Source organism: Schistocerca nitens, chromosome 9 (assembly GCF_023898315.1).
Source record: "Schistocerca nitens isolate TAMUIC-IGC-003100 chromosome 9, iqSchNite1.1, whole genome shotgun sequence".
Lineage (NCBI taxonomy): Eukaryota > Metazoa > Arthropoda > Insecta > Orthoptera > Acrididae > Schistocerca > Schistocerca nitens.
This window is the reverse complement of record NC_064622.1, coordinates 146,920,652-146,937,970: the sequence shown is the minus strand read 5'-3', so window position 1 is coordinate 146,937,970 and position 17,319 is coordinate 146,920,652. Positions and strand designations below refer to the sequence as shown.

At 54.0% G+C, this 17,319-nt stretch overlaps 48 non-coding genes across 48 annotated transcripts; 22 read left to right on the top strand and 26 right to left on the bottom strand.

The window, feature by feature from the left end:
• The first annotated feature begins 94 nt into the window (after positions 1-94).
• Trnam-cau (transfer RNA methionine (anticodon CAU)) lies at positions 95-166 on the top strand. Its single transcript has one exon. It is a non-coding gene; the product is annotated as a tRNA-Met (tRNA).
• A 233-nt stretch (positions 167-399) lies between these two features.
• On the bottom strand, positions 400-471 carry Trnad-guc (transfer RNA aspartic acid (anticodon GUC)). The gene has a single exon. It is a non-coding gene; the product is annotated as a tRNA-Asp (tRNA).
• Positions 472-582: 111 nt separating this feature from the next.
• On the bottom strand, positions 583-674 carry Trnai-uau (transfer RNA isoleucine (anticodon UAU)). The gene is given in 2 exon segments: positions 583-618; positions 637-674. It is a non-coding gene; the product is annotated as a tRNA-Ile (tRNA).
• A 443-nt stretch (positions 675-1,117) lies between these two features.
• On the top strand, positions 1,118-1,190 carry Trnar-acg (transfer RNA arginine (anticodon ACG)). The gene has a single exon. It is a non-coding gene; the product is annotated as a tRNA-Arg (tRNA).
• A 283-nt stretch (positions 1,191-1,473) lies between these two features.
• On the top strand, positions 1,474-1,545 carry Trnam-cau (transfer RNA methionine (anticodon CAU)). Its single transcript has one exon. It is a non-coding gene; the product is annotated as a tRNA-Met (tRNA).
• Positions 1,546-1,778: 233 nt separating this feature from the next.
• Positions 1,779-1,850, bottom strand: Trnad-guc (transfer RNA aspartic acid (anticodon GUC)). The gene has a single exon. It is a non-coding gene; the product is annotated as a tRNA-Asp (tRNA).
• Positions 1,851-1,961: 111 nt separating this feature from the next.
• Trnai-uau (transfer RNA isoleucine (anticodon UAU)) lies at positions 1,962-2,053 on the bottom strand. The gene is given in 2 exon segments: positions 1,962-1,997; positions 2,016-2,053. It is a non-coding gene; the product is annotated as a tRNA-Ile (tRNA).
• Positions 2,054-2,496: 443 nt separating this feature from the next.
• Trnar-acg (transfer RNA arginine (anticodon ACG)) lies at positions 2,497-2,569 on the top strand. Its single transcript has one exon. It is a non-coding gene; the product is annotated as a tRNA-Arg (tRNA).
• A 283-nt stretch (positions 2,570-2,852) lies between these two features.
• Positions 2,853-2,924, top strand: Trnam-cau (transfer RNA methionine (anticodon CAU)). Its single transcript has one exon. It is a non-coding gene; the product is annotated as a tRNA-Met (tRNA).
• Positions 2,925-3,157: 233 nt separating this feature from the next.
• On the bottom strand, positions 3,158-3,229 carry Trnad-guc (transfer RNA aspartic acid (anticodon GUC)). The gene has a single exon. It is a non-coding gene; the product is annotated as a tRNA-Asp (tRNA).
• A 111-nt stretch (positions 3,230-3,340) lies between these two features.
• Positions 3,341-3,432, bottom strand: Trnai-uau (transfer RNA isoleucine (anticodon UAU)). Its single transcript is given in 2 exon segments — positions 3,341-3,376; positions 3,395-3,432. It is a non-coding gene; the product is annotated as a tRNA-Ile (tRNA).
• A 443-nt stretch (positions 3,433-3,875) lies between these two features.
• On the top strand, positions 3,876-3,948 carry Trnar-acg (transfer RNA arginine (anticodon ACG)). The gene has a single exon. It is a non-coding gene; the product is annotated as a tRNA-Arg (tRNA).
• A 283-nt stretch (positions 3,949-4,231) lies between these two features.
• Trnam-cau (transfer RNA methionine (anticodon CAU)) lies at positions 4,232-4,303 on the top strand. The gene has a single exon. It is a non-coding gene; the product is annotated as a tRNA-Met (tRNA).
• A 233-nt stretch (positions 4,304-4,536) lies between these two features.
• Trnad-guc (transfer RNA aspartic acid (anticodon GUC)) lies at positions 4,537-4,608 on the bottom strand. The gene has a single exon. It is a non-coding gene; the product is annotated as a tRNA-Asp (tRNA).
• A 111-nt stretch (positions 4,609-4,719) lies between these two features.
• Positions 4,720-4,811, bottom strand: Trnai-uau (transfer RNA isoleucine (anticodon UAU)). Its single transcript is given in 2 exon segments — positions 4,720-4,755; positions 4,774-4,811. It is a non-coding gene; the product is annotated as a tRNA-Ile (tRNA).
• Positions 4,812-5,254: 443 nt separating this feature from the next.
• Trnar-acg (transfer RNA arginine (anticodon ACG)) lies at positions 5,255-5,327 on the top strand. Its single transcript has one exon. It is a non-coding gene; the product is annotated as a tRNA-Arg (tRNA).
• A 283-nt stretch (positions 5,328-5,610) lies between these two features.
• Trnam-cau (transfer RNA methionine (anticodon CAU)) lies at positions 5,611-5,682 on the top strand. The gene has a single exon. It is a non-coding gene; the product is annotated as a tRNA-Met (tRNA).
• Positions 5,683-5,915: 233 nt separating this feature from the next.
• On the bottom strand, positions 5,916-5,987 carry Trnad-guc (transfer RNA aspartic acid (anticodon GUC)). Its single transcript has one exon. It is a non-coding gene; the product is annotated as a tRNA-Asp (tRNA).
• Positions 5,988-6,098: 111 nt separating this feature from the next.
• Trnai-uau (transfer RNA isoleucine (anticodon UAU)) lies at positions 6,099-6,190 on the bottom strand. Its single transcript is given in 2 exon segments — positions 6,099-6,134; positions 6,153-6,190. It is a non-coding gene; the product is annotated as a tRNA-Ile (tRNA).
• Positions 6,191-6,633: 443 nt separating this feature from the next.
• Positions 6,634-6,706, top strand: Trnar-acg (transfer RNA arginine (anticodon ACG)). The gene has a single exon. It is a non-coding gene; the product is annotated as a tRNA-Arg (tRNA).
• A 283-nt stretch (positions 6,707-6,989) lies between these two features.
• On the top strand, positions 6,990-7,061 carry Trnam-cau (transfer RNA methionine (anticodon CAU)). Its single transcript has one exon. It is a non-coding gene; the product is annotated as a tRNA-Met (tRNA).
• Positions 7,062-7,294: 233 nt separating this feature from the next.
• Trnad-guc (transfer RNA aspartic acid (anticodon GUC)) lies at positions 7,295-7,366 on the bottom strand. Its single transcript has one exon. It is a non-coding gene; the product is annotated as a tRNA-Asp (tRNA).
• A 111-nt stretch (positions 7,367-7,477) lies between these two features.
• Positions 7,478-7,569, bottom strand: Trnai-uau (transfer RNA isoleucine (anticodon UAU)). Its single transcript is given in 2 exon segments — positions 7,478-7,513; positions 7,532-7,569. It is a non-coding gene; the product is annotated as a tRNA-Ile (tRNA).
• Positions 7,570-8,012: 443 nt separating this feature from the next.
• On the top strand, positions 8,013-8,085 carry Trnar-acg (transfer RNA arginine (anticodon ACG)). Its single transcript has one exon. It is a non-coding gene; the product is annotated as a tRNA-Arg (tRNA).
• Positions 8,086-8,673: 588 nt separating this feature from the next.
• Positions 8,674-8,745, bottom strand: Trnad-guc (transfer RNA aspartic acid (anticodon GUC)). Its single transcript has one exon. It is a non-coding gene; the product is annotated as a tRNA-Asp (tRNA).
• Positions 8,746-8,856: 111 nt separating this feature from the next.
• On the bottom strand, positions 8,857-8,948 carry Trnai-uau (transfer RNA isoleucine (anticodon UAU)). The gene is given in 2 exon segments: positions 8,857-8,892; positions 8,911-8,948. It is a non-coding gene; the product is annotated as a tRNA-Ile (tRNA).
• A 443-nt stretch (positions 8,949-9,391) lies between these two features.
• Positions 9,392-9,464, top strand: Trnar-acg (transfer RNA arginine (anticodon ACG)). Its single transcript has one exon. It is a non-coding gene; the product is annotated as a tRNA-Arg (tRNA).
• A 282-nt stretch (positions 9,465-9,746) lies between these two features.
• Positions 9,747-9,818, top strand: Trnam-cau (transfer RNA methionine (anticodon CAU)). The gene has a single exon. It is a non-coding gene; the product is annotated as a tRNA-Met (tRNA).
• A 233-nt stretch (positions 9,819-10,051) lies between these two features.
• On the bottom strand, positions 10,052-10,123 carry Trnad-guc (transfer RNA aspartic acid (anticodon GUC)). The gene has a single exon. It is a non-coding gene; the product is annotated as a tRNA-Asp (tRNA).
• Positions 10,124-10,234: 111 nt separating this feature from the next.
• Trnai-uau (transfer RNA isoleucine (anticodon UAU)) lies at positions 10,235-10,326 on the bottom strand. Its single transcript is given in 2 exon segments — positions 10,235-10,270; positions 10,289-10,326. It is a non-coding gene; the product is annotated as a tRNA-Ile (tRNA).
• A 443-nt stretch (positions 10,327-10,769) lies between these two features.
• Positions 10,770-10,842, top strand: Trnar-acg (transfer RNA arginine (anticodon ACG)). Its single transcript has one exon. It is a non-coding gene; the product is annotated as a tRNA-Arg (tRNA).
• A 588-nt stretch (positions 10,843-11,430) lies between these two features.
• Positions 11,431-11,502, bottom strand: Trnad-guc (transfer RNA aspartic acid (anticodon GUC)). The gene has a single exon. It is a non-coding gene; the product is annotated as a tRNA-Asp (tRNA).
• A 111-nt stretch (positions 11,503-11,613) lies between these two features.
• On the bottom strand, positions 11,614-11,705 carry Trnai-uau (transfer RNA isoleucine (anticodon UAU)). Its single transcript is given in 2 exon segments — positions 11,614-11,649; positions 11,668-11,705. It is a non-coding gene; the product is annotated as a tRNA-Ile (tRNA).
• Positions 11,706-12,148: 443 nt separating this feature from the next.
• Positions 12,149-12,221, top strand: Trnar-acg (transfer RNA arginine (anticodon ACG)). Its single transcript has one exon. It is a non-coding gene; the product is annotated as a tRNA-Arg (tRNA).
• A 283-nt stretch (positions 12,222-12,504) lies between these two features.
• Positions 12,505-12,576, top strand: Trnam-cau (transfer RNA methionine (anticodon CAU)). The gene has a single exon. It is a non-coding gene; the product is annotated as a tRNA-Met (tRNA).
• A 233-nt stretch (positions 12,577-12,809) lies between these two features.
• On the bottom strand, positions 12,810-12,881 carry Trnad-guc (transfer RNA aspartic acid (anticodon GUC)). The gene has a single exon. It is a non-coding gene; the product is annotated as a tRNA-Asp (tRNA).
• A 111-nt stretch (positions 12,882-12,992) lies between these two features.
• Trnai-uau (transfer RNA isoleucine (anticodon UAU)) lies at positions 12,993-13,084 on the bottom strand. Its single transcript is given in 2 exon segments — positions 12,993-13,028; positions 13,047-13,084. It is a non-coding gene; the product is annotated as a tRNA-Ile (tRNA).
• A 443-nt stretch (positions 13,085-13,527) lies between these two features.
• Positions 13,528-13,600, top strand: Trnar-acg (transfer RNA arginine (anticodon ACG)). Its single transcript has one exon. It is a non-coding gene; the product is annotated as a tRNA-Arg (tRNA).
• A 283-nt stretch (positions 13,601-13,883) lies between these two features.
• Trnam-cau (transfer RNA methionine (anticodon CAU)) lies at positions 13,884-13,955 on the top strand. Its single transcript has one exon. It is a non-coding gene; the product is annotated as a tRNA-Met (tRNA).
• Positions 13,956-14,188: 233 nt separating this feature from the next.
• On the bottom strand, positions 14,189-14,260 carry Trnad-guc (transfer RNA aspartic acid (anticodon GUC)). The gene has a single exon. It is a non-coding gene; the product is annotated as a tRNA-Asp (tRNA).
• Positions 14,261-14,371: 111 nt separating this feature from the next.
• Positions 14,372-14,463, bottom strand: Trnai-uau (transfer RNA isoleucine (anticodon UAU)). The gene is given in 2 exon segments: positions 14,372-14,407; positions 14,426-14,463. It is a non-coding gene; the product is annotated as a tRNA-Ile (tRNA).
• Positions 14,464-14,906: 443 nt separating this feature from the next.
• Trnar-acg (transfer RNA arginine (anticodon ACG)) lies at positions 14,907-14,979 on the top strand. Its single transcript has one exon. It is a non-coding gene; the product is annotated as a tRNA-Arg (tRNA).
• A 283-nt stretch (positions 14,980-15,262) lies between these two features.
• On the top strand, positions 15,263-15,334 carry Trnam-cau (transfer RNA methionine (anticodon CAU)). Its single transcript has one exon. It is a non-coding gene; the product is annotated as a tRNA-Met (tRNA).
• A 233-nt stretch (positions 15,335-15,567) lies between these two features.
• Trnad-guc (transfer RNA aspartic acid (anticodon GUC)) lies at positions 15,568-15,639 on the bottom strand. The gene has a single exon. It is a non-coding gene; the product is annotated as a tRNA-Asp (tRNA).
• A 111-nt stretch (positions 15,640-15,750) lies between these two features.
• On the bottom strand, positions 15,751-15,842 carry Trnai-uau (transfer RNA isoleucine (anticodon UAU)). The gene is given in 2 exon segments: positions 15,751-15,786; positions 15,805-15,842. It is a non-coding gene; the product is annotated as a tRNA-Ile (tRNA).
• A 443-nt stretch (positions 15,843-16,285) lies between these two features.
• Positions 16,286-16,358, top strand: Trnar-acg (transfer RNA arginine (anticodon ACG)). The gene has a single exon. It is a non-coding gene; the product is annotated as a tRNA-Arg (tRNA).
• A 588-nt stretch (positions 16,359-16,946) lies between these two features.
• Positions 16,947-17,018, bottom strand: Trnad-guc (transfer RNA aspartic acid (anticodon GUC)). Its single transcript has one exon. It is a non-coding gene; the product is annotated as a tRNA-Asp (tRNA).
• A 111-nt stretch (positions 17,019-17,129) lies between these two features.
• Positions 17,130-17,221, bottom strand: Trnai-uau (transfer RNA isoleucine (anticodon UAU)). The gene is given in 2 exon segments: positions 17,130-17,165; positions 17,184-17,221. It is a non-coding gene; the product is annotated as a tRNA-Ile (tRNA).
• Between the last annotated feature and the right edge of the window lie 98 nt (positions 17,222-17,319).

Genomic DNA, 17,319 nt, shown 5'->3' with positions numbered 1-17,319 from the left:
GCACTTAGTTAAACGGTAGGCGCGGGAAACCGACGCAGACAACGCTTTCCAAGTGTCTCATGTCACGCACCGAAGAGCGCGGACGGTTCCACGCAGCAGAGTGGCGCAGTGGAAGCGTGCTGGGCCCATAACCCAGAGGTCCGTGGATCGAAACCACGCTCTGCTAAAATTATTCTTTTTCTTGGGTGCCTCGAGCTCGATCATTAAGCCTGGGGTGAGCTGGTTCAGCGTCAACAGCAACCCCTGTAAGTCGTGAAACGACGACGTCGTGTGAAGAATGCGAGAAACACTTCCTAAGACGCAGACTTTCTTACGATTTTGCAGTAACTACATTCCTTGATCGCAACGTTAATGTCCTTTCGGGCCACGCGTGCAACTTTCGCGATATAAAAATCGCACCTCCCCGGCGGGGAATCGAACCCCGGTCTCCCGCGTGACAGGCGGGGATACTAACCACTATACTACCGAGGAACACGCGATCGGTGACTATAATGCACGCACACTTATGTTTCTCAAGCAGGTGATACATCTCACCTCTCGCGTCCCGATGCTTTCAGAGTCAGCTGCTACGAAATAAAAGTATGCCCCAGGTGAGGCTCGAACTCACAACCCCGGCATTGCTCACGGCTACTGCCTTATAAGTACCGTGCGCTAACCAATTGCGCCACTGGGGATACAGCAGAGAGCTTTCAGTTAGCGATACTCACTTTGCTGCCAACCTGTTGTGGCTGCACACCCGTCATAAGATCGTCACCTGCGGCCATACTGCGAATTTAGCACCTGTCTACGAATGCCTCATTCGATTCTTGCTTCATATGCTACACTTACAAGCATATCAACCGCTTGTCCTCGCCGAAAAAAATGCAGAAAAACGCGCGCCTTGCCTTCTGCTACCTGTCCAACAGCGAGGGCAGATGTGTGGCAAGCTCTAAGCCGTGCAGGCGCACCGTGGCCGAGCAGCTGGAGGAGAGGTGCCTTCCTTGGCAGCTCCCTGCAGAGTGCGCAAGACCAGAGTGGCCGCGCCGCCGTTGTCAGTGGACGACATGCAGTTGCCGAGCCACGGAGAACACGTTGCTTTGCGATGTGCACCCGCCTCGTGGTAGAAAACACAAACAGTGGCCCTGTGGCGCAACGGATAACGCGTCTGACTACGGATCAGAAGATTCCAGGTTCGAATCCTGGCAGGGTCGGCATTTTGTTAGTTGCGGGCGCGTAGCTAGGCAGTGGATTCGAATGTCTCCACCTTCGTGGAGTGCAATGTTAATCCTGAGCATCTCGCAGCTGCATCTCGAGACGATTGCGGTAAATATCGCTTCGTGCAAGCGTCAGCGTAGCGTCAGTCGAGCAAAGTCGAGACAAGTCAAGCTGAGAGATGTTACGCACTTAGTTAAACGGTAGGCGCGGGAAACCGACGCAGACAACGCTTTCCAAGTGTCCCATGTCACGCACCGAAGAGCGCGGACGGCTCCACGCAGCAGAGTGGCGCAGTGGAAGCGTGCTGGGCCCATAACCCAGAGGTCCGTGGATCGAAACCACGCTCTGCTAAAATTATTCTTTTTCTTGGGTGCCTCGAGCTCGATCATTAAGCCTGGGGTGAGCTGGTTCAGCGTCAACAGCAACCCCTGTAAGTCGTGAAACGACGACGTCGTGTGAAGAATGCGAGAAACACTTCCTAAGACGCAGACTTTCTTACGATTTTGCAGTAACTACATTCCTTGATCGCAACGTTAATGTCCCTTCGGGCCACGCGTGCAACTTTCGCGATATAAAAATCGCACCTCCCCGGCGGGGAATCGAACCCCGGTCTCCCGCGTGACAGGCGGGGATACTAACCACTATACTACCGAGGAACACGCGATCGGTGACTATAATGCACGCACACTTATGTTTCTCAAGCAGGTGATACATCTCAACTCTCGCGTCCCGATGCTTTCAGAGTCAGCTGCTACGAAATAAAAGTATGCCCCAGGTGAGGCTCGAACTCACAACCCCGGCATTGCTCACGGCTACTGCCTTATAAGTACCGTGCGCTAACCAATTGCGCCACTGGGGATACAGCAGAGAGCTTTCAGTTAGCGATACTCACTTTGCTGCCAACCTGTTGTGGCTGCACACCCGTCATAAGATCGTCACCTGCGGCCATACTGCGAATTTAGCACCTGTCTACGAATGCCTCATTCGATTCTTGCTTCATATGCTACACTTACAAGCATATCAACCGCTTGTCCTCGCCGAAAAAAATGCAGAAAAACGCGCGCCTTGCCTTCTGCTACCTGTCCAACAGCGAGGGCAGATGTGTGGCAAGCTCTAAGCCGTGCAGGCGCACCGTGGCCGAGCAGCTGGAGGAGAGGTGCCTTCCTTGGCAGCTCCCTGCAGAGTGCGCAAGACCAGAGTGGCCGCGCCGCCGTTGTCAGTGGACGACATGCAGTTGCCGAGCCACGGAGAACACGTTGCTTTGCGATGTGCACCCGCCTCGTGGTAGAAAACACAAACAGTGGCCCTGTGGCGCAACGGATAACGCGTCTGACTACGGATCAGAAGATTCCAGGTTCGAATCCTGGCAGGGTCGGCATTTTGTTAGTTGCGGGCGCGTAGCTAGGCAGTGGATTCGAATGTCTCCACCTTCGTGGAGTGCAATGTTAATCCTGAGCATCTCGCAGCTGCATCTCGAGACGATTGCGGTAAATATCGCTTCGTGCAAGCGTCAGCGTAGCGTCAGTCGAGCAAAGTCGAGACAAGTCAAGCTGAGAGATGTTACGCACTTAGTTAAACGGTAGGCGCGGGAAACCGACGCAGACAACGCTTTCCAAGTGTCTCATGTCACGCACCGAAGAGCGCGGACGGCTCCACGCAGCAGAGTGGCGCAGTGGAAGCGTGCTGGGCCCATAACCCAGAGGTCCGTGGATCGAAACCACGCTCTGCTAAAATTATTCTTTTTCTTGGGTGCCTCGAGCTCGATCATTAAGCCTGGGGTGAGCTGGTTCAGCGTCAACAGCAACCCCTGTAAGTCGTGAAACGACGACGTCGTGTGAAGAATGCGAGAAACACTTCCTAAGACGCAGACTTTCTTACGATTTTGCAGTAACTACATTCCTTGATCGCAACGTTAATGTCCTTTCGGGCCACGCGTGCAACTTTCGCGATATAAAAATCGCACCTCCCCGGCGGGGAATCGAACCCCGGTCTCCCGCGTGACAGGCGGGGATACTAACCACTATACTACCGAGGAACACGCGATCGGTGACTATAATGCACGCACACTTATGTTTCTCAAGCAGGTGATACATCTCACCTCTCGCGTCCCGATGCTTTCAGAGTCAGCTGCTACGAAATAAAAGTATGCCCCAGGTGAGGCTCGAACTCACAACCCCGGCATTGCTCACGGCTACTGCCTTATAAGTACCGTGCGCTAACCAATTGCGCCACTGGGGATACAGCAGAGAGCTTTCAGTTAGCGATACTCACTTTGCTGCCAACCTGTTGTGGCTGCACACCCGTCATAAGATCGTCACCTGCGGCCATACTGCGAATTTAGCACCTGTCTACGAATGCCTCATTCGATTCTTGCTTCATATGCTACACTTACAAGCATATCAACCGCTTGTCCTCGCCGAAAAAAATGCAGAAAAACGCGCGCCTTGCCTTCTGCTACCTGTCCAACAGCGAGGGCAGATGTGTGGCAAGCTCTAAGCCGTGCAGGCGCACCGTGGCCGAGCAGCTGGAGGAGAGGTGCCTTCCTTGGCAGCTCCCTGCAGAGTGCGCAAGACCAGAGTGGCCGCGCCGCCGTTGTCAGTGGACGACATGCAGTTGCCGAGCCACGGAGAACACGTTGCTTTGCGATGTGCACCCGCCTCGTGGTAGAAAACACAAACAGTGGCCCTGTGGCGCAACGGATAACGCGTCTGACTACGGATCAGAAGATTCCAGGTTCGAATCCTGGCAGGGTCGGCATTTTGTTAGTTGCGGGCGCGTAGCTAGGCAGTGGATTCGAATGTCTCCACCTTCGTGGAGTGCAATGTTAATCCTGAGCATCTCGCAGCTGCATCTCGAGACGATTGCGGTAAATATCGCTTCGTGCAAGCGTCAGCGTAGCGTCAGTCGAGCAAAGTCGAGACAAGTCAAGCTGAGAGATGTTACGCACTTAGTTAAACGGTAGGCGCGGGAAACCGACGCAGACAACGCTTTCCAAGTGTCCCATGTCACGCACCGAAGAGCGCGGACGGCTCCACGCAGCAGAGTGGCGCAGTGGAAGCGTGCTGGGCCCATAACCCAGAGGTCCGTGGATCGAAACCACGCTCTGCTAAAATTATTCTTTTTCTTGGGTGCCTCGAGCTCGATCATTAAGCCTGGGGTGAGCTGGTTCAGCGTCAACAGCAACCCCTGTAAGTCGTGAAACGACGACGTCGTGTGAAGAATGCGAGAAACACTTCCTAAGACGCAGACTTTCTTACGATTTTGCAGTAACTACATTCCTTGATCGCAACGTTAATGTCCCTTCGGGCCACGCGTGCAACTTTCGCGATATAAAAATCGCACCTCCCCGGCGGGGAATCGAACCCCGGTCTCCCGCGTGACAGGCGGGGATACTAACCACTATACTACCGAGGAACACGCGATCGGTGACTATAATGCACGCACACTTATGTTTCTCAAGCAGGTGATACATCTCAACTCTCGCGTCCCGATGCTTTCAGAGTCAGCTGCTACGAAATAAAAGTATGCCCCAGGTGAGGCTCGAACTCACAACCCCGGCATTGCTCACGGCTACTGCCTTATAAGTACCGTGCGCTAACCAATTGCGCCACTGGGGATACAGCAGAGAGCTTTCAGTTAGCGATACTCACTTTGCTGCCAACCTGTTGTGGCTGCACACCCGTCATAAGATCGTCACCTGCGGCCATACTGCGAATTTAGCACCTGTCTACGAATGCCTCATTCGATTCTTGCTTCATATGCTACACTTACAAGCATATCAACCGCTTGTCCTCGCCGAAAAAAATGCAGAAAAACGCGCGCCTTGCCTTCTGCTACCTGTCCAACAGCGAGGGCAGATGTGTGGCAAGCTCTAAGCCGTGCAGGCGCACCGTGGCCGAGCAGCTGGAGGAGAGGTGCCTTCCTTGGCAGCTCCCTGCAGAGTGCGCAAGACCAGAGTGGCCGCGCCGCCGTTGTCAGTGGACGACATGCAGTTGCCGAGCCACGGAGAACACGTTGCTTTGCGATGTGCACCCGCCTCGTGGTAGAAAACACAAACAGTGGCCCTGTGGCGCAACGGATAACGCGTCTGACTACGGATCAGAAGATTCCAGGTTCGAATCCTGGCAGGGTCGGCATTTTGTTAGTTGCGGGCGCGTAGCTAGGCAGTGGATTCGAATGTCTCCACCTTCGTGGAGTGCAATGTTAATCCTGAGCATCTCGCAGCTGCATCTCGAGACGATTGCGGTAAATATCGCTTCGTGCAAGCGTCAGCGTAGCGTCAGTCGAGCAAAGTCGAGACAAGTCAAGCTGAGAGATGTTACGCACTTAGTTAAACGGTAGGCGCGGGAAACCGACGCAGACAACGCTTTCCAAGTGTCCCATGTCACGCACCGAAGAGCGCGGACGGCTCCACGCAGCAGAGTGGCGCAGTGGAAGCGTGCTGGGCCCATAACCCAGAGGTCCGTGGATCGAAACCACGCTCTGCTAAAATTATTCTTTTTCTTGGGTGCCTCGAGCTCGATCATTAAGCCTGGGGTGAGCTGGTTCAGCGTCAACAGCAACCCCTGTAAGTCGTGAAACGACGACGTCGTGTGAAGAATGCGAGAAACACTTCCTAAGACGCAGACTTTCTTACGATTTTGCAGTAACTACATTCCTTGATCGCAACGTTAATGTCCTTTCGGGCCACGCGTGCAACTTTCGCGATATAAAAATCGCACCTCCCCGGCGGGGAATCGAACCCCGGTCTCCCGCGTGACAGGCGGGGATACTAACCACTATACTACCGAGGAACACGCGATCGGTGACTATAATGCACGCACACTTATGTTTCTCAAGCAGGTGATACATCTCAACTCTCGCGTCCCGATGCTTTCAGAGTCAGCTGCTACGAAATAAAAGTATGCCCCAGGTGAGGCTCGAACTCACAACCCCGGCATTGCTCACGGCTACTGCCTTATAAGTACCGTGCGCTAACCAATTGCGCCACTGGGGATACAGCAGAGAGCTTTCAGTTAGCGATACTCACTTTGCTGCCAACCTGTTGTGGCTGCACACCCGTCATAAGATCGTCACCTGCGGCCATACTGCGAATTTAGCACCTGTCTACGAATGCCTCATTCGATTCTTGCTTCATATGCTACACTTACAAGCATATCAACCGCTTGTCCTCGCCGAAAAAAATGCAGAAAAACGCGCGCCTTGCCTTCTGCTACCTGTCCAACAGCGAGGGCAGATGTGTGGCAAGCTCTAAGCCGTGCAGGCGCACCGTGGCCGAGCAGCTGGAGGAGAGGTGCCTTCCTTGGCAGCTCCCTGCAGAGTGCGCAAGACCAGAGTGGCCGCGCCGCCGTTGTCAGTGGACGACATGCAGTTGCCGAGCCACGGAGAACACGTTGCTTTGCGATGTGCACCCGCCTCGTGGTAGAAAACACAAACAGTGGCCCTGTGGCGCAACGGATAACGCGTCTGACTACGGATCAGAAGATTCCAGGTTCGAATCCTGGCAGGGTCGGCATTTTGTTAGTTGCGGGCGCGTAGCTAGGCAGTGGATTCGAATGTCTCCACCTTCGTGGAGTGCAATGTTAATCCTGAGCATCTCGCAGCTGCATCTCGAGACGATTGCGGTAAATATCGCTTCGTGCAAGCGTCAGCGTAGCGTCAGTCGAGCAAAGTCGAGACAAGTCAAGCTGAGAGATGTTACGCACTTAGTTAAACGGTAGGCGCGGGAAACCGACGCAGACAACGCTTTCCAAGTGTCCCATGTCACGCACCGAAGAGCGCGGACGGCTCCACGCAGCAGAGTGGCGCAGTGGAAGCGTGCTGGGCCCATAACCCAGAGGTCCGTGGATCGAAACCACGCTCTGCTAAAATTATTCTTTTTCTTGGGTGCCTCGAGCTCGATCATTAAGCCTGGGGTGAGCTGGTTCAGCGTCAACAGCAACCCCTGTAAGTCGTGAAACGACGACGTCGTGTGAAGAATGCGAGAAACACTTCCTAAGACGCAGACTTTCTTACGATTTTGCAGTAACTACATTCCTTGATCGCAACGTTAATGTCCTTTCGGGCCACGCGTGCAAATTTCGCGATATAAAAATCGCACCTCCCCGGCGGGGAATCGAACCCCGGTCTCCCGCGTGACAGGCGGGGATACTAACCACTATACTACCGAGGAACACGCGATCGGTGACTATAATGCACGCACACTTATGTTTCTCAAGCAGGTGATACATCTCAACTCTCGCGTCCCGATGCTTTCAGAGTCAGCTGCTACGAAATAAAAGTATGCCCCAGGTGAGGCTCGAACTCACAACCCCGGCATTGCTCACGGCTACTGCCTTATAAGTACCGTGCGCTAACCAATTGCGCCACTGGGGATACAGCAGAGAGCTTTCAGTTAGCGATACTCACTTTGCTGCCAACCTGTTGTGGCTGCACACCCGTCATAAGATCGTCACCTGCGGCCATACTGCGAATTTAGCACCTGTCTACGAATGCCTCATTCGATTCTTGCTTCATATGCTACACTTACAAGCATATCAACCGCTTGTCCTCGCCGAAAAAAATGCAGAAAAACGCGCGCCTTGCCTTCTGCTACCTGTCCAACAGCGAGGGCAGATGTGTGGCAAGCTCTAAGCCGTGCAGGCGCACCGTGGCCGAGCAGCTGGAGGAGAGGTGCCTTCCTTGGCAGCTCCCTGCAGAGTGCGCAAGACCAGAGTGGCCGCGCCGCCGTTGTCAGTGGACGACATGCAGTTGCCGAGCCACGGAGAACACGTTGCTTTGCGATGTGCACCCGCCTCGTGGTAGAAAACGCAAACAGTGGCCCTGTGGCGCAACGGATAACGCGTCTGACTACGGATCAGAAGATTCCAGGTTCGAATCCTGGCAGGGTCGGCATTTTGTTAGTTGCGGGCGCGTAGCTAGGCAGTGGATTCGAATGTCTCCACCTTCGTGGAGTGCAATGTTAATCCTGAGCATCTCGCAGCTGCATCTCGAGACGATTGCGGTAAATATCGCTTCGTGCAAGCGTCAGCGTAGCGTCAGTCGAGCAAAGTCGAGACAAGTCAAGCTGAGAGATGTTACGCACTTAGTTAAACGGTAGGCGCGGGAAACCGACGCAGACAACGCTTTCCAAGTGTCCCATGTCACGCACCGAAGAGCGCGGACGGCTCCACGCAGCAGAGTGGCGCAGTGGAAGCGTGCTGGGCCCATAACCCAGAGGTCCGTGTATCGAAACCACGCTCTGCTAAAATTATTCTTTTTCTTGGGTGCCTCGAGCTCGATCATTAAGCCTGGGGTGAGCTGGTTCAGCGTCAACAGCAACCCCTGTAAGTCGTGAAACGACGACGTCGTGTGAAGAATGCGAGAAACACTTCCTAAGACGCAGACTTTCTTACGATTTTGCAGTAACTACATTCCTTGATCGCAACGTTAATGTCCTTTCGGGCCACGCGTGCAACTTTCGCGATATAAAAATCGCACCTCCCCGGCGGGGAATCGAACCCCGGTCTCCCGCGTGACAGGCGGGGATACTAACCACTATACTACCGAGGAACACGCGATCGGTGACTATAATGCACGCACACTTATGTTTCTCAAGCAGGTGATACATCTCAACTCTCGCGTCCCGATGCTTTCAGAGTCAGCTGCTACGAAATAAAAGTATGCCCCAGGTGAGGCTCGAACTCACAACCCCGGCATTGCTCACGGCTACTGCCTTATAAGTACCGTGCGCTAACCAATTGCGCCACTGGGGATACAGCAGAGAGCTTTCAGTTAGCGATACTCACTTTGCTGCCAACCTGTTGTGGCTGCACACCCGTCATAAGATCGTCACCTGCGGCCATACTGCGAATTTAGCACCTGTCTACGAATGCCTCATTCGATTCTTGCTTCATATGCTACACTTACAAGCATATCAACCGCTTGTCCTCGCCGAAAAAAATGCAGAAAAACGCGCGCCTTGCCTTCTGCTACCTGTCCAACAGCGAGGGCAGATGTGTGGCAAGCTCTAAGCCGTGCAGGCGCACCGTGGCCGAGCAGCTGGAGGAGAGGTGCCTTCCTTGGCAGCTCCCTGCAGAGTGCGCAAGACCAGAGTGGCCGCGCCGCCGTTGTCAGTGGACGACATGCAGTTGCCGAGCCACGGAGAACACGTTGCTTTGCGATGTGCACCCGCCTCGTGGTAGAAAACACAAACAGTGGCCCTGTGGCGCAACGGATAACGCGTCTGACTACGGATCAGAAGATTCCAGGTTCGAATCCTGGCAGGGTCGGCATTTTGTTAGTTGCGGGCGCGTAGCTAGGCAGTGGATTCGAATGTCTCCACCTTCGTGGAGTGCAATGTTAATCCTGAGCATCTCGCAGCTGCATCTCGAGACGATTGCGGTAAATATCGCTTCGTGCAAGCGTCAGCGTAGCGTCAGTCGAGCAAAGTCGAGACAAGTCAAGCTGAGAGATGTTACGCACTTAATTAAACGGTAGGCGCGGAAACCGACGCAGACAACGCTTTCCAAGTGTCCCATGTCACGCACCGAAGAGCGCGGACGGCTCCACGCAGCAGAGTGGCGCAGTGGAAGCGTGCTGGGCCCATAACCCAGAGGTCCGTGGATCGAAACCACGCTCTGCTAAAATTATTCTTTTTCTTGGGTGCCTCGAGCTCGATCATTAAGCCTGGGGTGAGCTGGTTCAGCGTCAACAGCAACCCCTGTAAGTCGTGAAACGACGACGTCGTGTGAAGAATGCGAGAAACACTTCCTAAGACGCAGACTTTCTTACGATTTTGCAGTAACTACATTCCTTGATCGCAACGTTAATGTCCTTTCGGGCCACGCGTGCAACTTTCGCGATATAAAAATCGCACCTCCCCGGCGGGGAATCGAACCCCGGTCTCCCGCGTGACAGGCGGGGATACTAACCACTATACTACCGAGGAACACGCGATCGGTGACTATAATGCACGCACACTTATGTTTCTCAAGCAGGTGATACATCTCAACTCTCGCGTCCCGATGCTTTCAGAGTCAGCTGCTACGAAATAAAAGTATGCCCCAGGTGAGGCTCGAACTCACAACCCCGGCATTGCTCACGGCTACTGCCTTATAAGTACCGTGCGCTAACCAATTGCGCCACTGGGGATACAGCAGAGAGCTTTCAGTTAGCGATACTCACTTTGCTGCCAACCTGTTGTGGCTGCACACCCGTCATAAGATCGTCACCTGCGGCCATACTGCGAATTTAGCACCTGTCTACGAATGCCTCATTCGATTCTTGCTTCATATGCTACACTTACAAGCATATCAACCGCTTGTCCTCGCCGAAAAAAATGCAGAAAAACGCGCGCCTTGCCTTCTGCTACCTGTCCAACAGCGAGGGCAGATGTGTGGCAAGCTCTAAGCCGTGCAGGCGCACCGTGGCCGAGCAGCTGGAGGAGAGGTGCCTTCCTTGGCAGCTCCCTGCAGAGTGCGCAAGACCAGAGTGGCCGCGCCGCCGTTGTCAGTGGACGACATGCAGTTGCCGAGCCACGGAGAACACGTTGCTTTGCGATGTGCACCCGCCTCGTGGTAGAAAACGCAAACAGTGGCCCTGTGGCGCAACGGATAACGCGTCTGACTACGGATCAGAAGATTCCAGGTTCGAATCCTGGCAGGGTCGGCATTTTGTTAGTTGCGGGCGCGTAGCTAGGCAGTGGATTCGAATGTCTCCACCTTCGTGGAGTGCAATGTTAATCCTGAGCATCTCGCAGCTGCATCTCGAGACGATTGCGGTAAATATCGCTTCGTGCAAGCGTCAGCGTAGCGTCAGTCGAGCAAAGTCGAGACAAGTCAAGCTGAGAGATGTTACGCACTTAGTTAAACGGTAGGCGCGGGAAACCGACGCAGACAACGCTTTCCAAGTGTCCCATGTCACGCACCGAAGAGCGCGGACGGCTCCACGCAGCAGAGTGGCGCAGTGGAAGCGTGCTGGGCCCATAACCCAGAGGTCCGTGTATCGAAACCACGCTCTGCTAAAATTATTCTTTTTCTTGGGTGCCTCGAGCTCGATCATTAAGCCTGGGGTGAGCTGGTTCAGCGTCAACAGCAACCCCTGTAAGTCGTGAAACGACGACGTCGTGTGAAGAATGCGAGAAACACTTCCTAAGACGCAGACTTTCTTACGATTTTGCAGTAACTACATTCCTTGATCGCAACGTTAATGTCCTTTCGGGCCACGCGTGCAACTTTCGCGATATAAAAATCGCACCTCCCCGGCGGGGAATCGAACCCCGGTCTCCCGCGTGACAGGCGGGGATACTAACCACTATACTACCGAGGAACACGCGATCGGTGACTATAATGCACGCACACTTATGTTTCTCAAGCAGGTGATACATCTCAACTCTCGCGTCCCGATGCTTTCAGAGTCAGCTGCTACGAAATAAAAGTATGCCCCAGGTGAGGCTCGAACTCACAACCCCGGCATTGCTCACGGCTACTGCCTTATAAGTACCGTGCGCTAACCAATTGCGCCACTGGGGATACAGCAGAGAGCTTTCAGTTAGCGATACTCACTTTGCTGCCAACCTGTTGTGGCTGCACACCCGTCATAAGATCGTCACCTGCGGCCATACTGCGAATTTAGCACCTGTCTACGAATGCCTCATTCGATTCTTGCTTCATATGCTACACTTACAAGCATATCAACCGCTTGTCCTCGCCGAAAAAAATGCAGAAAAACGCGCGCCTTGCCTTCTGCTACCTGTCCAACAGCGAGGGCAGATGTGTGGCAAGCTCTAAGCCGTGCAGGCGCACCGTGGCCGAGCAGCTGGAGGAGAGGTGCCTTCCTTGGCAGCTCCCTGCAGAGTGCGCAAGACCAGAGTGGCCGCGCCGCCGTTGTCAGTGGACGACATGCAGTTGCCAAGCCACGGAGAACACGTTGCTTTGCGATGTGCACCCGCCTCGTGGTAGAAAACACAAACAGTGGCCCTGTGGCGCAACGGATAACGCGTCTGACTACGGATCAGAAGATTCCAGGTTCGAATCCTGGCAGGGTCGGCATTTTGTTAGTTGCGGGCGCGTAGCTAGGCAGTGGATTCGAATGTCTCCACCTTCGTGGAGTGCAATGTTAATCCTGAGCATCTCGCAGCTGCATCTCGAGACGATTGCGGTAAATATCGCTTCGTGCAAGCGTCAGCGTAGCGTCAGTCGAGCAAAGTCGAGACAAGTCAAGCTGAGAGATGTTACGCACTTAGTTAAACGGTAGGCGCGGGAAACCGACGCAGACAACGCTTTCCAAGTGTCCCATGTCACGCACCGAAGAGCGCGGACGGCTCCACGCAGCAGAGTGGCGCAGTGGAAGCGTGCTGGGCCCATAACCCAGAGGTCCGTGGATCGAAACCACGCTCTGCTAAAATTATTCTTTTTCTTGGGTGCCTCGAGCTCGATCATTAAGCCTGGGGTGAGCTGGTTCAGCGTCAACAGCAACCCCTGTAAGTCGTGAAACGACGACGTCGTGTGAAGAATGCGAGAAACACTTCCTAAGACGCAGACTTTCTTACGATTTTGCAGTAACTACATTCCTTGATCGCAACGTTAATGTCCTTTCGGGCCACGCGTGCAAATTTCGCGATATAAAAATCGCACCTCCCCGGCGGGGAATCGAACCCCGGTCTCCCGCGTGACAGGCGGGGATACTAACCACTATACTACCGAGGAACACGCGATCGGTGACTATAATGCACGCACACTTATGTTTCTCAAGCAGGTGATACATCTCAACTCTCGCGTCCCGATGCTTTCAGAGTCAGCTGCTACGAAATAAAAGTATGCCCCAGGTGAGGCTCGAACTCACAACCCCGGCATTGCTCACGGCTACTGCCTTATAAGTACCGTGCGCTAACCAATTGCGCCACTGGGGATACAGCAGAGAGCTTTCAGTTAGCGATACTCACTTTGCTGCCAACCTGTTGTGGCTGCACACCCGTCATAAGATCGTCACCTGCGGCCATACTGCGAATTTAGCACCTGTCTACGAATGCCTCATTCGATTCTTGCTTCATATGCTACACTTACAAGCATATCAACCGCTTGTCCTCGCCGAAAAAAATGCAGAAAAACGCGCGCCTTGCCTTCTGCTACCTGTCCAACAGCGAGGGCAGATGTGTGGCAAGCTCTAAGCCGTGCAGGCGCACCGTGGCCGAGCAGCTGGAGGAGAGGTGCCTTCCTTGGCAGCTCCCTGCAGAGTGCGCAAGACCAGAGTGGCCGCGCCGCCGTTGTCAGTGGACGACATGCAGTTGCCGAGCCACGGAGAACACGTTGCTTTGCGATGTGCACCCGCCTCGTGGTAGAAAACGCAAACAGTGGCCCTGTGGCGCAACGGATAACGCGTCTGACTACGGATCAGAAGATTCCAGGTTCGAATCCTGGCAGGGTCGGCATTTTGTTAGTTGCGGGCGCGTAGCTAGGCAGTGGATTCGAATGTCTCCACCTTCGTGGAGTGCAATGTTAATCCTGAGCATCTCGCAGCTGCATCTCGAGACGATTGCGGTAAATATCGCTTCGTGCAAGCGTCAGCGTAGCGTCAGTCGAGCAAAGTCGAGACAAGTCAAGCTGAGAGATGTTACGCACTTAGTTAAACGGTAGGCGCGGGAAACCGACGCAGACAACGCTTTCCAAGTGTCCCATGTCACGCACCGAAGAGCGCGGACGGCTCCACGCAGCAGAGTGGCGCAGTGGAAGCGTGCTGGGCCCATAACCCAGAGGTCCGTGGATCGAAACCACGCTCTGCTAAAATTATTCTTTTTCTTGGGTGCCTCGAGCTCGATCATTAAGCCTGGGGTGAGCTGGTTCAGCGTCAACAGCAACCCCTGTAAGTCGTGAAACGACGACGTCGTGTGAAGAATGCGAGAAACACTTCCTAAGACGCAGACTTTCTTACGATTTTGCAGTAACTACATTCCTTGATCGCAACGTTAATGTCCTTTCGGGCCACGCGTGCAACTTTCGAGATATAAAAATCGCACCTCCCCGGCGGGGAATCGAACCCCGGTCTCCCGCGTGACAGGCGGGGATACTAACCACTATACTACCGAGGAACACGCGATCGGTGACTATAATGCACGCACACTTATGTTTCTCAAGCAGGTGATACATCTCAACTCTCGCGTCCCGATGCTTTCAGAGTCAGCTGCTACGAAATAAAAGTATGCCCCAGGTGAGGCTCGAACTCACAACCCCGGCATTGCTCACGGCTACTGCCTTATAAGTACCGTGCGCTAACCAATTGCGCCACTGGGGATACAGCAGAGAGCTTTCAGTTAGCGATACTCACTTTGCTGCCAACCTGTTGTGGCTGCACACCCGTCATAAGATCGTCACCTGCGGCCATACTGCGAATTTAGCACCTGTCTACGAATGCCTCATTCGATTCTTGCTTCATATGCTACACTTACAAGCATATCAACCGCTTGTCCTCGCCGAAAAAAATGCAGAAAAACGCGCGCCTTGCCTTCTGCTACCTGTCCAACAGCGAGGGCAGATGTGTGGCAAGCTCTAAGCCGTGCAGGCGCACCGTGGCCGAGCAGCTGGAGGAGAGGTGCCTTCCTTGGCAGCTCCCTGCAGAGTGCGCAAGACCAGAGTGGCCGCGCCGCCGTTGTCAGTGGACGACATGCAGTTGCCGAGCCACGGAGAACACGTTGCTTTGCGATGTGCACCCGCCTCGTGGTAGAAAACACAAACAGTGGCCCTGTGGCGCAACGGATAACGCGTCTGACTACGGATCAGAAGATTCCAGGTTCGAATCCTGGCAGGGTCGGCATTTTGTTAGTTGCGGGCGCGTAGCTAGGCAGTGGATTCGAATGTCTCCACCTTCGTGGAGTGCAATGTTAATCCTGAGCATCTCGCAGCTGCATCTCGAGACGATTGCGGTAAATATCGCTTCGTGCAAGCGTCAGCGTAGCGTCAGTCGAGCAAAGTCGAGACAAGTCAAGCTGAGAGATGTTACGCACTTAGTTAAACGGTAGGCGCGGGAAACCGACGCAGACAACGCTTTCCAAGTGTCCCATGTCACGCACCGAAGAGCGCGGACGGCTCCACGCAGCAGAGTGGCGCAGTGGAAGCGTGCTGGGCCCATAACCCAGAGGTCCGTGGATCGAAACCACGCTCTGCTAAAATTATTCTTTTTCTTGGGTGCCTCGAGCTCGATCATTAAGCCTGGGGTGAGCTGGTTCAGCGTCAACAGCAACCCCTGTAAGTCGTGAAACGACGACGTCGTGTGAAGAATGCGAGAAACACTTCCTAAGACGCAGACTTTCTTACGATTTTGCAGTAACTACATTCCTTGATCGCAACGTTAATGTCCTTTCGGGCCACGCGTGCAAATTTCGCGATATAAAAATCGCACCTCCCCGGCGGGGAATCGAACCCCGGTCTCCCGCGTGACAGGCGGGGATACTAACCACTATACTACCGAGGAACACGCGATCGGTGACTATAATGCACGCACACTTATGTTTCTCAAGCAGGTGATACATCTCAACTCTCGCGTCCCGATGCTTTCAGAGTCAGCTGCTACGAAATAAAAGTATGCCCCAGGTGAGGCTCGAACTCACAACCCCGGCATTGCTCACGGCTACTGCCTTATAAGTACCGTGCGCTAACCAATTGCGCCACTGGGGATACAGCAGAGAGCTTTCAGTTAGCGATACTCACTTTGCTGCCAACCTGTTGTGGCTGCACACCCGTCATAAGATCGTCACCTGCGGCCATACTGCGAATTTAGCACCTGTCTACGAATGCCTCATTCGATTCTTGCTTCATATGCTACACTTACAAGCATATCAACCGCTTGTCCTCGCCGAAAAAAATGCAGAAAAACGCGCGCCTTGCCTTCTGCTACCTGTCCAACAGCGAGGGCAGATGTGTGGCAAGCTCTAAGCCGTGCAGGCGCACCGTGGCCGAGCAGCTGGAGGAGAGGTGCCTTCCTTGGCAGCTCCCTGCAGAGTGCGCAAGACCAGAGTGGCCGCGCCGCCGTTGTCAGTGGACGACATGCAGTTGCCGAGCCACGGAGAACACGTTGCTTTGCGATGTGCACCCGCCTCGTGGTAGAAAACGCAAACAGTGGCCCTGTGGCGCAACGGATAACGCGTCTGACTACGGATCAGAAGATTCCAGGTTCGAATCCTGGCAGGGTCGGCATTTTGTTAGTTGCGGGCGCGTAGCTAGGCAGTGGATTCGAATGTCTCCACCTTCGTGGAGTGCAATGTTAATCCTGAGCATCTCGCAGCTGCATCTCGAGACGATTGCGGTAAATATCGCTTCGTGCAAGCGTCAGCGTAGCGTCAGTCGAGCAAAGTCGAGACAAGTCAAGCTGAGAGATGTTACGCACTTAGTTAAACGGTAGGCGCGGGAAACCGACGCAGACAACGCTTTCCAAGTGTCCCATGTCACGCACCGAAGAGCGCGGACGGCTCCACGCAGCAGAGTGGCGCAGTGGAAGCGTGCTGGGCCCATAACCCAGAGGTCCGTGTATCGAAACCACGCTCTGCTAAAATTATTCTTTTTCTTGGGTGCCTCGAGCTCGATCATTAAGCCTGGGGTGAGCTGGTTCAGCGTCAACAGCAACCCCTGTAAGTCGTGAAACGACGACGTCGTGTGAAGAATGCGAGAAACACTTCCTAAGACGCAGACTTTCTTACGATTTTGCAGTAACTACATTCCTTGATCGCAACGTTAATGTCCTTTCGGGCCACGCGTGCAACTTTCGCGATATAAAAATCGCACCTCCCCGGCGGGGAATCGAACCCCGGTCTCCCGCGTGACAGGCGGGGATACTAACCACTATACTACCGAGGAACACGCGATCGGTGACTATAATGCACGCACACTTATGTTTCTCAAGCAGGTGATACATCTCAACTCTCGCGTCCCGATGCTTTCAGAGTCAGCTGCTACGAAATAAAAGTATGCCCCAGGTGAGGCTCGAACTCACAACCCCGGCATTGCTCACGGCTACTGCCTTATAAGTACCGTGCGCTAACCAATTGCGCCACTGGGGATACAGCAGAGAGCTTTCAGTTAGCGATACTCACTTTGCTGCCAACCTGTTGTGGCTGCACACCCGTCATAAGATCGTCACCTGCGGCCATACTGCGAA